Source organism: Monodelphis domestica, chromosome 5 (genome assembly GCF_027887165.1).
Source record: "Monodelphis domestica isolate mMonDom1 chromosome 5, mMonDom1.pri, whole genome shotgun sequence".
NCBI lineage: Eukaryota > Metazoa > Chordata > Mammalia > Didelphimorphia > Didelphidae > Monodelphis > Monodelphis domestica.
In genome coordinates, this window is record NC_077231.1 from 304056362 (window position 1) to 304071816 (window position 15455).

Sequence of the window (15455 nt, forward strand, 5' to 3'; positions counted from 1 at the left end):
TATTCTGGTCCCTTAGAAGAGTGGGGATTTGACCAATATGAGCATCCCCTTCCATTATGTATATCTCAAATCATCCATGTCTGTTCTTATTGGGATTCTTGTCTCTAAGTCTTCTCAGAAAACAATAGCTAAGCTGACCTTTATATAGTACCCACGATGTGCCAGGAACTGCCCTAAACTTGTTGCTATTATCTCATTTGACCCTCACAACAATCTTGGGAGGTAGATTCTATTATTACCCCCATTTTATAGTTGGGAAATTAAGATAAATAGAGGTTATGTGACTTGCGCAGGTTCACAGTTAGGTCTAAGTGTCTAATGCTGGACTTGAACTCTCATCTTCCTGACTTCATTCCTAGCACTCTAACTACTATGGCACCACCTAGCTGGCCCCTGATCACCACAAGAAGCTCACCTAATATGCTGGAGGCCTCTCTTTTTCCAGACATCTCAAGGATCCTAGTGGAGCACATGGGTAGACTATCCATGAATAGCCTCACCAAGGGAAAAATAATCAGTAAAACAATACCTAACAACAACAATTATCCAAAAATCTAATGGACTCCCTTGGGAGACAGTGGGTTCCCCAAGACTGAATGTTTTCAAGCAAAGGCTGGACAACCAACAGGCCTCCTGCTGGATAGGATTCATTGTGTATGGAGTTTTTGTTTGGATACAGGTTAGATGAGATTTAGGGTTTCCTAGGTTCCTTCCAAATCTGAAAGTCTATGAAGTATTTTTCATAATAATAATAATTATTATTATTATTCAGATGGTATTTTAAGGTTTTCATGGGCATATGACCCTATGAGAAAGGCACTGTAGTTATTATTCCCATTTTTACAGATGGGAAAAGTGAGGATTAGGTAAAGATTAATTGAATTACCTGTGTTTATGTAGCTTGGAATCTACTATGTCTCTCAACTCTGAGTTCAATGGAGTCTCATAGAAATAAGGCTTACACACATAAATTGATCAAGCTAACAGCCTTAGGACTGGGGAGGTTATCAAGAATTGGTACAGTGAGGGGGCAGCTGGGTAGCACAGTGGATTGAGAACCAGTCCTAGAGACGGGAGGTCCTAGGTTCAAATCTGGCCTCAGCCACTTCCCAGCTGTGTGACCCTGGGCAAGTCACTTGACCCCCATTGCCTAGCCCTTACCACTCTTCTGCCTTGGAGCCAATACACAGTATTGACTCCAAGACAGAAGGTAAGGGTTAATAAAAAAAAAAAGAATTGGTACAGTGAATCTGCCTCATAGCCATATCCTTGAAAGGGGCAAGGAGAGCCACCTTACACACACACACACACACACACACACACACACAAAAGTGCATTCTTAGAGAAGAAGGTCAAATCAGACAGTCTACTTACTCTCTTTGGAATATGACTTCAAATCCTGCCTTGGACATTTTCTAGCTCTGTAACTGAGCACCTCTTCTTTAGTTTATCTGTAAAAATGTGAACATAATACATTTTTATATTTCTGAATTTCTCTAAATTTTGAAATTTTAAAATAGTGCATCTTTTATATTTTGGCAACCCTGGGAAGTTCACAGGTTACCCTCCCTTAGTTATTGTTCTGAGATAAAGCACATTGCTTCAGAAGAAGTGTTCATTTCTACTCTGACCAGCACTGCTGACCAAGGGACTTGTTTCCAGGCAACTCAGACTCAGCATTTGACGCTTCCTAAATCTTCTATGCCAACTCTCTAGCAAACCCAGGCAAAAAAAAAATGTTAACATTAGACTGGAAAAATATCTTAGAGATCATAAAAGGGACAGAAACATGATCTAGTTTAAGTTCCTCATTTTACAAAAAAGGAAACCAAGGCACCAAAAGAGGAAATGACTTGTTCAGGGTCACAATTAAGTTTATGCAAAAGAGTGAACCCTCAAAACATCAATTCCCAGGCATGAGGGTAAAAGTAGTTAAATTAGAAAAGCCCAGCCCTCCTCCAGACCTGAACAGAACTCAAGTAGACTAGCAGGCAAGAGATTCTGCTTGCCTCAAGATATTAGGAGCATTCTGAGGCAGCAGATCAAATCTAATCTGGGGCCAGAACTCCACCATGGAAACCAGACCCACAATTCCTGCTTTGTAGTGGCACCAAAGACACATTCACGAGAAGCTGATGCAACATTTGAGCCGCATACACCCCCAACTCAGGCTCAGGGAATAAAATAGAAATGTGTAGGATGGATGAAAAAAAACCAAGGAAGATGCTTAGAAGGCAAATACACACCAAAATGTTTTTTGGCCCTGGGTGTTTGACCCCCTGTTTTACAAATAAATACATTGAAAGAGACAAAAAGTCTATCTATAGGAGAATACAGACATTAAGAGAGATGGGTGAAGAGAGGAGGAGGAAGAAAAGAAGAAGAAAAGAAGAAGAAGAAGAAGAAGAAGAAGAAGAAGAAGAAGAAGAAGAAGAAGAAGAAGAAGAAGAAGAAGAAGAAGAAGAAGAAGAAGAAGAAGAAGAAGAAGAAGAAGAAGAAGAAGAAGAAGAAGAAGAAGAAGAAGAAGAAGAAGAAGAAGAAGAAGAAGAAGAAGAAGAAGAAGAAGAAGAAGAAGAAGAAGAAGAAGAAGAAGAAGAAGAAGAAGAAGAAGAAGAAGAAAGAAGAAGAAGAAGAAGAAGAAGAAGAAGAAGAAAGAAGAAGAAGAAGAAAGAAGAAGAAGAAAGAAGAAAGAAGAAAGAAGAAAGAAGAAGAAGAAGAAGAAGAAGAAGAAGAAGAAGAAGAAGAAGAAGAAGAAGAAGAAGAAGAGGAGGAGGAGGAAGAGGAGGAGGAGGAGGAGGAGGAGGAGGAGGAAAAAGAAAAGGAAGAAGGAAGAGGGTGACAACAATGTAGAAAAATCAGGAGCGAGAGGACAAAGAGAAAGGAGGAAACACAACATAGTGACTAGACAGACATGGAGTTTAGGAAGAATCTAGGAATCAGTTCCTGCCCCTCTTGGCTGAGTAACCCTGAGTAAGCTTTAACTCCTCATTACCCCAGGACTATAAGGTATGGTCCAGTTGCCTGATGGCATCACTGAAGGAAACTTTCTACACTGAGAGCTCCCAACACTGATAATGTCAGAAATCTGAAGCAAAAAAATAAATGCAATATAAAATCTGAGGTGGAATGGAAGGGATAAGCGAGATGGAGATATAATTCCCATCAATAAAGTAACACAGGGCAAAGATCTCAGAGAGAAGATACCCCAAATTAAAAGGCAACAAGGTTAGGGAGCAGCTAGGTGGCTCAGTAGATAGAGAATCAGAACTGGAGATAGGTCTTGGGTTCAAATCCAGACTCAGACACTTCCTAGCTATGATCCTGGGCAAGTCATTTAACCTCCATTGCCTAGCCCTTTACTGCTTTTCCACATTGGATTTAATATCAATTCTGACAGAAATTAAGGTTTATTGTATCTGTATTACATAGATGTACATTTATGCACACAATTTGAAGCTTCCGTAGCTAAAACTAAGTTTAAGAGTTTAAAGTAATTTGAGCTTTAATGGCTTAAGATTGCCCTAAGACTTTTGGTACACTCCACATACATACATACACACATACATACATGTATGTATGTGTGTATGTATAGAAAAGATAAGACAATTTTGTCCAGAAATAGAATCTATAAAGTGAGAGTAGCTGTATTCGTGCTTTCTATCTCTCTGGGTTGCCACGAGCTTCACAAACCAGAAAGTTACACAAATGTGAATTATTCGGATCATCTTCATTTCAGAGAAGAGAACTCTGAGGTTCTGAGATGTCGTTTGCCCAAGGGCACGCAGCTGACTAGGAGCAGGGGCTGGACTTGTATTCAAGTTTGTGTCTCTACATCCACCTTCTCTCTCCTCCAACCTGTTCCTCATTCTACCCACCCCCACCCAAACCCTTTTTCAAAAATGAGGCCAGGACTTGTCAGGACTTTGCAGAGGAAGAAGCCAGCCAACATATGCATACAACACACACATATGTATAACAACATGCATATACACATATACTATGACCATACAACAAACATGTTATAGACATATGTATACTGTATATATGTGTGTATATATATTCCTTCTCATTGTGTGACTAATATAGATATAGAAAACATATTTACAGCTATATCTAGGTACACAGAAAGACAGAAAGGGAGAGAGAGAGACAGAGAGGGAGGGAGGAGATGGATAGACAGACAGACAGTCAAGTAGGTGGGTAGACAGATGAATGCACAGATGGACAGGTAGATAGATGGACAGATGGATGGACAGGCAGATAGATAGATAGATAGATAGATAGATAGATAGATAGATAGATAGACAGACGGATGGACGGATGGATGGATGGATAGATGGATGGATGGATGGACACACAGCTACATAGATGGATGGACGGATGGATGGACAGACAGACAGACAGACAGAGAGACATAGGTAGATAGACAGATGGATGGATGGCTAGATGGATGGATGGATGGACAGATGGATAGACAGAGATAGATAGAGAGATAGAGGTATATATAGAAGGATAGATGGATGGATGGGTAGATGGACAGATAATTCCAAAGTAACACAGAAAATAGTAACAGAATTTGTTTCTGGATATTGGATTCCAGTACTACATCAGCAGCTCTCAAACATTCAACAAGTATTTATTAAGCACCTACTCTATGCCAGGTCCAACCCCAGGTTCTAGGGCTCATGAGACCCTGACATCATGACTGTTATTATCGCCATTTTAGATGAGGAAGTTGGGCCTTAAAGCAGTTAAGCAACCTTGTCCCAGGTTATACTACTACAAAGTACCCAAGGCAGGATTTGAACTTGTGTCTTTACTTTTACTTCTTCCTTATCTAAAAAATTACATTTTTTCATAAGAAGTACGACTCTAAAGATTAGCTTTTAGCAGGATAATCCTACTCCTGTGGCAAAGGGTGATTTCCTGGGCTTGTGATGCCCTTCGTCTCCTCGAAGGTGTGCCTGCAGAATCCTCAGGGTAGAAAGGGCTTTCCCTGAGTTCTTTCCTAGAAGCAGGCGGGGACTTAATGAATACAGCTCTACTCAGTGTTTAGTGTCCCTCTTAAGGACAGCATGATTAGAAACTGGACTTCAGAGAGATTTCTCTCAAAGTGCCTACTTCAGCTGATCTGACTTTTTCAGTATTCCCGATGGCCTGGTGGCTTAGTAAGCAAACAGAGGTGGTTCAGCCTAATCAAAAAGAGAAGCTCACTTTGATATGATGCCTTGTAGTTTGCAAAGCTCTTTCTTCACAGCCACCCTGACAAGTAGATGATGAAAGAATGCTTTTCCCTATATCACAAGTGAGGAAACTGAGTCTCAGAGACATTTAAACAACCAGTCAACCCGCTGGTAAGTGGCAAATACAAGAATCCTGAATCCAAGTCAAATCAAGACAATGCACAATTATACAGTATCTATTATGTGCCAAGCACTGTGATAAATGTACAAAAATACAGAGGAAGGCAAAGACGGTCCCTGACCTCAAGAAGCTCTCAGTTTACAGGGGAGACAACATGTGAACAGCTGAGTACAAATAAGGTACACACAGGCTAAAAAGTCCAGTGGTCTATCTATTGCCTGAAATGTATCTGTTGATACGCTCCAGGATGGCTACTTTTGTCCAGGCTACAAGAGGGGACAGAATATGCCCAAGGCATGGTCCTTCCTTCTGAAGAGCTCATAGTCTGATTGATGAGGAGATCATCTTTATCCATAACAAGCAATGGAATATAACAGGCACCCTACTGAACTCGGGAGTCATTTATAGCGATGGTATGATGTATGGGAGCAAAAAGACTGTGTCCAGTTCTTTTTCTATTCATAGAACAGAAATCAGATAGCAAAGCATTTAATTAAGACAGAATAGTAAAGTAAATAGCAAAGCAAAGATCATGGGACAGGACTATTCTCTGACCCCCATACACAAATAAACAGAATGTCCCACAGACCCATAGGACGGAGGAGAAGAGGGAAAATCCCCACTAAATTCATGCTCTGAAATGAAGTAGAATTTTGAATCCAGTGCTGGATGCTTCAAATCACAGAGAAAGCTTCCGTTCCTGCCCAGATTCTCAGGGCTCTGCCTTCTTAGCAACCAGCTGAGCCTTACTGCTATTGGCTCAGCCCCACCTACACATACAGAAGATAGAGAGTTGCCTAGAGCTGGCATTAGGTTGCCAGGAAAGCGCAGGTTGGAGCACTTGAGATTTTGTCTATTGGACATTCTCCAGCTTAAAGAGCCCAAAATAGAACTCGTGATCTTCTACCCCAACCCTGCCCTCTTCTCAAGTTCTCATTTCTCCCTTTTCCCACTGAGAGAGCCACTCTCCTTCAGGTCTCCAGGCTCACAGCCCCGATGTTGTCCTTGTCCTCTTATGCACGCTCATGTCACACATCCAAATAATTGTGAAATCTTGCAGTTTCTGCCTCACAATTCTTGCAACCGACCCTTCTCACACACAGCTGCCACCTTGGTTCGGGGGTTTGGCCCCTCTTGCTCAGACTATAGCTACAACCTCAGAATAGAGCCCTTGCTTCCAATCTCTCCCTACACCAGTCCAACTTCCGCACAGCTACCAGTGAGATTTTCCTTAAGTGTGGGTTTGACTGTGTCATTTCCCTATCCAGTAAACTCCAGCATCTCCGATTGTCTCTAGGATCCAATAGAAACTCTTCTGTTTGGCTTTTAATGGCCACTTTAATGGCCACCTGGCTACTTCCTACATTTCCAGGCTCATTCAATTTCATTCTCCTTGTCCCCGATTGGCCAAGCTTAACTGACCTTCCCGCTCTCACTCACACACCAGATTCCATCTCCCACCTTGGGACTTTGCACTAGCTGTCCCTCATGGCAGGAAGGCATTCCCTCCTTGCCTCTTCCATGCAGAATGGCCCACTGACTGGGGCTCCTCCCTGCATTGGAGGAGCAGCTAGAGATGGCAGTGGGGATAGAGTACCAGATTTGGGGTCAACGAAGATGTGAGTGGGAATCCAGCCTCAGAAGTCTTGGGCAAATCACTTCACAAATCACATGTGAAGTGGGGATAACAGCATCTACTTCCCCCACCCCAATGTTATGAGCACTACATGAGATTGATTTATATATGTATTATATATAATACTTCTCTAAAATTGTCCTATCAATGCTTAGTGATCATTATTGTTTTTATGAACATGTATGTATTCTCTCCCCAAAAATGAATTCCTTAAGAGTAGGGACAGTTAGGCAGCTAGATGGCTCAGTAGACAGAGTGCCAGGTCTGGAGTCAAGAGGATCTAGGTTCAAATCTAGCTTCAGACACTTCCAAGCTTTGTGACCCTGGGCAAGTCACGTAATCTCAATTGCCCAATTCTTACCACTCTTCTGCCTTGGAACAGATACTTGTATCAGTTCTAATATAGAAGGTAAGGGTTGTTTGTTTGTTTGATGAAGAACATCAATGAAAACATTTGGAGGCAGCAAGGTGACTCAGTGGATTGAGAGCCAGACCTAGACAGGGAGGTCCTGGGTTCAAATTTAACCTCAGACAATTCCTAGCTGTGTGACTCTGGGCAAGTCACTTAACCTCAAATTCCTAACCCTTGTCATTCTTCTGCCTTGGAATCAAAACACAGCCTTGATTCTAAGATGGCAGGTAAGGATTTAGGGGGGAAAAAAGAATAGGGGCAGTTTTATTCTCATCTTTGGGTCAATGCCTGGCACATAGTAGGTTTTTAATGAATGTTTGTCGATTGAATTTAAATGTTGATGGAGTGATTGACAGTTTTATTCTTATCTTTGGGCCATTGCCTGGCACATAGTAGGTTTTTAATGAATGTTTTTTGAATGAATTTAAATGTTGATGGAGGGATTGATAAGGTGCTGGCAAGAATTCTCTGTGAAAAGCCCTTGTCGAATCAGTTTGTATGGGGCCACCATGGAGAGAGCACTGTGGGTGGAAGCGGAAGAATAGAAGTAGTGATGTGATGACTTCTGGGCCTCCAGTCAAGCAGCAATGATTCCTGCCTTCTCATGATTAGCAGCTTCGAAAGCGAACACAAAGGGAAGTCTCGCTTTGGGGTGATCTTGGAACAGCCCCTAGCTAGACATTTCACAGAAATCTGGGTTATGAAAGAACACCTGAATTATGCCCTTGAGGAAACCGCTGAAGTCTGCCACTCTGGCTAGAGAACAGGCCATCTCCAATGGGGTGTGATGTCACTTTAATAAATTACCAAGGACATGGAACTAAATGGAGCTCCCAGCATATCGAGAAAAATGTGCAGTTCGTGTTGGCTAATAAAATTGTCTCTATCAGCCTAAGAGATCTGATGCCACGGCCCCACAAGGGCTCAGTAAGAGACACCGAACCAGCAGGGCTCTGGGCAGCGGCTCTCAGAAAAAGGTTCTCAGTTGGGCTCGTTGCCAATTCTCCTTTAGATGGAGCCCAGTCGTCAGACAGGCAGTATTAGCAGCCCCAACAGAGGTAAAAATGTGGGCTTCTAGAGGACAGAGACTGTCTGCATCCCAGCATCCCCTGCATCCTCTTGCCTTGTCAACCGATACTTAATGATCCAGCCAGGTCATTTTGTAGGATTCATAGCTCCCTTCAAGGCTCAGCTTGGGCATCATTTCCTACCTGACACCTTCCCTGATTCCTTCCACTTGCTGGTGCCTCACCTGCCCCAAGCCTTGTTACTTTGTTCTGACTTAATCTGCGTGATTGGGCCCCAAAGAACATAAGCTCATTCAGGGCAGGGGCTGCTTTATGTTGGATCTTTGTATTCCCAGTTCAGGACACCTAGTTGGTGCTTCTCAGGTGCTTTGAGATCTCTTATCTTAAATGTACTTTCCTTCTGATTTTCATGTTTTCTCCCTCTGTAGACAGTGAACTCCTTGAGAAAAGGGAGAGTATGTTGGCCTTTCTCGGTATCCCCAGTATATAACCCAATACCTGGCACATAATAGGTACTTAGTAAATATTTATTGACTGACTATACAGTGCTTACCTAGCATATTGTAGGAATTGAACAAGTGCTCCTTGAATTAAAATTAACACAACCAAACTGAATTGAACTGAGTTGGGGGGAGAGTCACAAAAACATTGGCCTTGGAGACAGAAGACCAGATTTCTTCTATTCCTGGTTCTGCCATTAACTATATGCATGACCTTGGACAAGTGCTTTGGTCTCTTTATGGTTCAATTTCCTCATCTCTAAAATCAGGATACTGAACTATATATATGGCTGCTGTGAGCCGCAACCACTTTCCCTGCCTGGCATCATCACCCACTCTTCTAGGAATCTATCAATTTCCAATCATTCCTCCACTTCATTCCATCTTTCTTTTCTCATCAGGGTACAATAGCTTTAAAGCAACATCTAATGCAAAGGAGATTTGGGTGTGAGGAGTCGGGGGTAGAATATCACCCATTTAAAATAACTGTAGACAGAATAAAATGCCTAGGAATATGATTGCCCAAACAACCTCAGAAACTAATATAAACATAATTACAAAACACTTTTTATACAAATAAAGTCACATTTAAATAATTGGAGGAATATTCATTGTTCATGGTTGGACAGAGCTAATATAATTAAAATGATAATCCTATCTGCACTAATTTAATAACGCTAGCCCAGTTAAAATACCCCCCCCAAAATTTTTTTTCTTGAACTAGAAAAACAAATAACAAAATTGAACTATTTTCCAAAATTCAAAATTCATCTGGAAAGCAAAAAGTCAAGACTGTCAGAAGACCACATCACAGATCTTGAGCTAGAAGGTACCAGCAGCATCACGTCTGGCTCTGAACCAGATAGCTTCTCTTAGTCCAAACAAATTCATGTGTTTACAGCTGAGATGATCTGCTGCTCACATCTGGCCTGGCCACTTTGAACAGAGTCAGAGCAGAGCTGAACTGGGCTTCTGACCTTTGAGTTCAGGTAGAATCTCCAAGGGACCCAGCAGAAAGAGGAGAGGGCTTTCGGGAAAGAAGAAGATTCAGTGATGGATTAAACAGTTGCCACGTGCCAAGAACAAATGGTGGTAAGAGATGGATTAAATGCCTACTATGTGCCAGGCACTCACTTGACACTGCTTTGATTAAGCTCCTACTGTGTGCCAGGCATGCTATTGGTTGCTGGGGATACAGAGATAAAAATGAAACCTTTTTGGAGCTGCTGTTTTGTGGGGAGGAAGAAACAACAAATGTTACAGCTATACAAGGTAATTTGAGGGGGGAGAGATTACTCACAACTGGTCAAAATTAGGGGAGGCTTTCCTGAGGAAGCAAATATGAGCCAGAGATCCAGCCCTCATTTATCACCGCTTGGCAGGCTCGCAGTCCCATAACCTCCATCTTGTTTCAGTGCTTTGGACAAAAGAAAGCCTATGAATTCCAGCAAAGCCTTCTCAGTACCAGATTGCTTTGACATGGTCAATTCCAGCATCCCCCTGGAGGATTTCTATTGCATTTATTTCATGGAAAAATGGTTCCATCCAGCGTATGTGGGTTTCCAGTATTTCCCCCAAGTCAGGGCGTCCCTGCTGATCAGTTGGGGATGGGGAGAGAGCTGCCCCTCAATGGAGCTCAGGCTTAGTTTAAAGCAAATCCCCAAAGCCCCAGTGGCCACTCAAGGCTCAGGAAGCTGTGAGCAGGCAGCCCAGCAGATTCCCCTTTGAAGCCTGTGCTTGGCCACTGTCAGTTGACCATATATTTCCCCATATCTGGGAAGAACCGCTGAATCAATAAGCTACCCAAAGGTTGCTGACAAATCAGACACTATTCTATAAAAAGCCGGGCACCATTGCCAGGAGGTGACATATGACCTAAAGAAATATTTGAAAGGAAAAGGCCATCTCTACCCGGGGAGCCGATCTATAATCTGTCATCAGCTGCTACCCAGCTCAGCCTGGAGGAGAAGCAGCTCAGCTCTGGAGACTGCAGCCCTGGTTCTGGGAAAAGAGTCCTGGCTTTGCAGTCAAAGGATCTGGGTGCCAATTCTGCCTCTCTCACTTTTCGCCATACAACTTGGGGCAATCCACTTTATTTCCTGCGGACTCACTTTCTTCATCTCTAAAATGAAGGCCCTCTGAGGTCCCTTCTAGGATTCGATGAAAATATCTGAATCTGGATGGAAGCCATGGATTTCAGGGGCTCCCTGCATTTAGATGGGAAAAAGAATTCTACCTTTATTTTCTTTAACCTCTAAGTAAAATTTAGTATATCTTTAAACCCTTCCTTTCTCTTTTAGTAACAACTGTAAGACAGAAGGTGAAGGGCAAGGCAAACAGGGTTAAGTGACTTGCCCAGGGTCACACAGCCAGGAAGTGTCTAAGGCTAGATTTTCATCCAGGTCCTCAGGACTCCTAGAACTCTATCTCCTGTGCTGTCTAGTTGTCCCAAAGTGTCTTTCAATTATGATTTTTTAAAAAAACCAAGAGCATGATTTTAAGGAGAGGTCCATAACTTTCACCAACCTGCCAAAGGGTCCATGGCACAAGAGACATTAAGGGCACCCACTTTAAAATGAAGCCCTCATACTTCCCCTCCTCATCGCTGCCTCCTGATGCCCTTCAAGACTGCATTGAAATTCCCCCTTCTGTTGGAGGTATATCTCTACCCACCCCATCCCCAGCTCCATTCCTTCTACCTGAGATCACCTCCCACTTACACTGTCTGTATCTTGGTTTTTCTTCGCATATTAGAAGGTGAACTTTCAGAGAAGGACAGATAACCTGTTTGCCTTTCATTGTATCCCCAGTCCTTAGCATGGGGCCTGGCCATGTAGTCGTAAGGACTTGGTAAATATTTCTGGACAATTGACTGACTGACTGACTGACTGACTGACTGACTCATTCCCCGGTCATTGCTGTTCATCCTCTGTTCTCGAAGAGGACCAAGATAGCACAGGCTAACACCTCGACTTGTGCATGCGTTGGATTTAAGTAAAGCAGAGTTGAGCGATCAGCCTCAGTCTCTTCTCTGGAGTCATTGGAGTCCAGTGGCAAGACAAAAGTCTGGATGGCTGGTGATGGCCTGGGGTGCAGGGGATGACGTGGGTGTCCTCAATGTCTCACCAAGCTCAGGGTGCTCCCCAGTCCCTGCTTCAGCTGCCTTCAGGGCCTTTGGAACAGGTTGTTCTCATCCTCCCATTCTGCCCGGGGATGCCTCAGTAGATGCCTCCTTAATGTACCTATGGGCTACCCTCCACCTGGTCCAATCCTTCTGCCTGAGATACTTTCCTGGGACGTGGCTGCTACCTACGCCACAGCTTCTTGGAACCACAGGTGAGAGTTGAGTGCCTTGTAGACCCTAAGGACCTTCAAAAAGGGCTTGGAAAGCCCCCACACCAGAAGTATTAATCCTCCTTGAACACCTCATCCAGGGTAATAATAATAATATTATAAATAGCACTTACTAGACACTAGGCGCTGAGCTAAGCCATTCACAACAAATATCTCATTTCATCTTCATAAACATCCTGGAAGGTAGGTGCTACTATCACTCCCATTTTATAGATGAGGAAACTGAGGCAGACAGACAGACAGAAGTTAAGTGACTTGCCCAGGATCACATAGTAAGTGTCTGAGGCTTGATTGGTACTCAGCTCTTCCTGACTCCAGATCTAGCCCTCCAACCACTGCGCTACTTAGCCATCTTAGGATCTCAAAGTTTCCTTCTCACTCTAACTCTAGAAGCCTATGATTTCCTCTGCTCAGGGTGTGGAAAATGTGCAAGTGGGCCAAGTGGTTGGTGGGCCTCCATTCAGTTCAGTTCTACTTGATGTGAATTGTTCTAGGAATACAGAGACCAAAACCAAAGACCCAAATCCAGTCCTGGCTTCAAGGAGCTGCCATTTCTTCCCAAGGAAGAAAATCTCATTTCCACTTGCAAGAATACATTTCAAGTGCCAAGAATGAGGCGATCAGCAAAGGGCCTGTTCAGGAAGTGGCCCCTTAAGCCAAGCCTTGAATGGAGTCATGGATTCTATGAGACAAGAAGGAGGAATGTTGCAGGTTCAGGTCTGGGCAAAGGCATGGCTGGGGGAGATGAAATCTCCTGTGTAGGAAGCAATTGAAATGGTTAGTTTGACTGCAACTTAGAATGGGGCATGGGAGAGCATAATTAATCTGAAAAGAAGACTGGAGTCAGACTGTGAAGGACTTTTAAATGCTCGGCAGCAGATTTCTTTATTCTTAGAGGAATAAAGAATAAAGAAAATAAATTAGGGAGCCACTGGGGATTCTTGAGCAGGTGAGTAACATGAACAGACGTATAGGTACAGAGGCTAAATTGGAGAGAGGAGGGACTCTTCCTCACACACTTTCTGATTAGGTTTTCAAATTCTCTCCTGAACCTGCCAAGGACTAAGCTGCCCTTCCCCAGCCTTCCAAGATGCTCAGTGGTACTTTGCAGCAGTTATGAAGCGGTTCACATAATCTGCTCCAGGGATCAGCTCTTTGGCCCTCTTCAGCAGTCAGACTAATGAGATTATGGTGGTAGCTGGCAGGGGATCTGACACTCAGGGGTTCTGGGGGAAAGTCACTAATTAAGTCTATAAGGCTGTCTGCTCTCCCTTGTAAAGTGATGGGAAGTTAACTTACCTACCACACGTGCGTGGCAAGCCATCTGGGCATCTCCAAACCTTCGCCATTCTATTGCTGCCCTGCAATTGGCCATTGACTTCCCGCTGACAGCTCTCTTAATGCTGGCTCCAACAATTATTAAACCCTTTAGCTTTTAAAGAAATTCACATGTGTGCATTTTAATTTCTCCACTTCAAAGGTCAGGGACTATCCCTTCTGGCTTAGTAAAATGCCCTATTAGGAAAAAGAACCCTTCTTAGAATTAGGAGACAAGCTTCAGGTCTCATCCCTGCTGCGTCTGACCCGCGTGACCTTAGACAAGTCACTCCTCACCCTTCATAAATTGCAGGATTCTCTTCTAGAAAGGGACAGGCTGGGCATAGGAAAGAATGTTCCAGATCACAAGTAAATAAGAGAAATGGACATCAAAACAACTCTGAGGTTTCATCTCGAATCTAGAAAATTGGCAGAGATACAAAAGATGGGAAGTCAGCGTCCAAGGACTGGGGAAAAGAGGCCATTAATGCCTTATGGGTGGTGCTCTGAATTGGGAAGAAACCATTCTGGGAAGCAATTTGGAATGATGGCAAATAAAGTGACTGAAATGTTTGTGAGCAGCTAGGTGGCATAGTGGATAGAGTACCTCACCTGAAAACACCAAGACTTCTCTTCTGGAGGTCAATTCTGGTCTCAGGCACTTACTAGCTATGTGATCCTGGGCAAGTCACTTAACACTGTTGGCCTCAGTTTCCTCATCTGTAAAATGAGCTGGAGAAGGAAATGGCAAATAATTCCTCATCTTTGCCAAAAAAACCCTTCAAGGGGTCATGAAGAACTGGAAACAACAGATAAACAAAGCTCAGTTGATGAAACTCACCTATGTGGGAAAGGGGTAGGGAGGATAGAAAAAGGAATAAGCATTTATTAAGCACCTACTATGTACCATATTCTTTTAAAAAAATCCTTACCTTTTGTCTTAGAATCAATACTGTGTGTTGGTTCCAAGGCAGAAGAGTAATAAGGGCTAGGCAATGAGGGTTAAGTGACTTGCCTAGAGTCTCACAGCTAGGAAATATCTAAGGCCAGATTTGAATACAGGACCTCCCGTCTCTCGGTCTGGCTCTCAATCCACTGTGCCAATTAGCTTCCTCTTCCCATATCCTTTTGACCCAGAGATTCCTCTGCTGAGCATGTATTTCAAAGAATTCATAAACAAAGAGAACCCAAAATATTTTTAGCAGCACTTTTTGTGGTAGCAAAGAAGTGGGCATAAAGTAAATACCTGTCGATTAGGGGATGGCTAAGAAAATTGTAGCACCCTAGTGTGAAAGAGTATTAGAAAGACAAATGTGGGGAACAGAGAAGTATGGAAAGATTTGTATGAACTGATGGAAAGTGAAGTGAGTAGAACCAGGAACACAATATACAGAATGATTGCAACAAAGTAAGCAGAAAGAAGGCCCACCACCACAGCAAAACAATGAAAATGAATACTGCAAAAATGATAATGACCAAACTTGGACTCCAAGAAGAGATATGAGAAGACCCACCCCCCAACTTCTTTCCAAAGGTGGAGCACTGTATATTACAGCAGGCATTGTTGATGTTAGCTTTGCTGACCCCTTTTCTTCTTCTTTTCAATTATAGTATAAAAGATGGATCTCTGGGAAGAGCTAGAAAGAGGAAGATAGAAAAAAGTGTGCATGGTATCAAAAAAAAGAGGGAGCAACAAAAGTTTATTTTTTTAATTATTTTTTAAACCTTTATCTTTTGTCTTGGAGTCAATACAGCATATTGATTCCAAGGCAGAAGAGAGGTAAGAGCTAAGCAACAGTGGTCAAATGACTTGCCCAGGGTCACACAGCTGAGGAATATCTGAG

The 15455-nt window shown here is 43.0% G+C and overlaps 1 long non-coding RNA gene across 1 annotated transcript in view; it reads right to left on the bottom strand.

Annotated features, from left to right (window-relative positions):
• Nucleotides 1–13155: 13155 nt before the first annotated feature.
• Nucleotides 13156–15455, bottom strand: part of LOC103100096 (uncharacterized) — a 47459-nt gene continuing 45159 nt past the window's right edge. The window contains exon 3 of the long non-coding RNA XR_008912501.1: nucleotides 13156–15248. This is a non-coding gene — a long non-coding RNA (uncharacterized LOC103100096). The remainder of the gene's footprint in view (nucleotides 15249–15455) is intronic.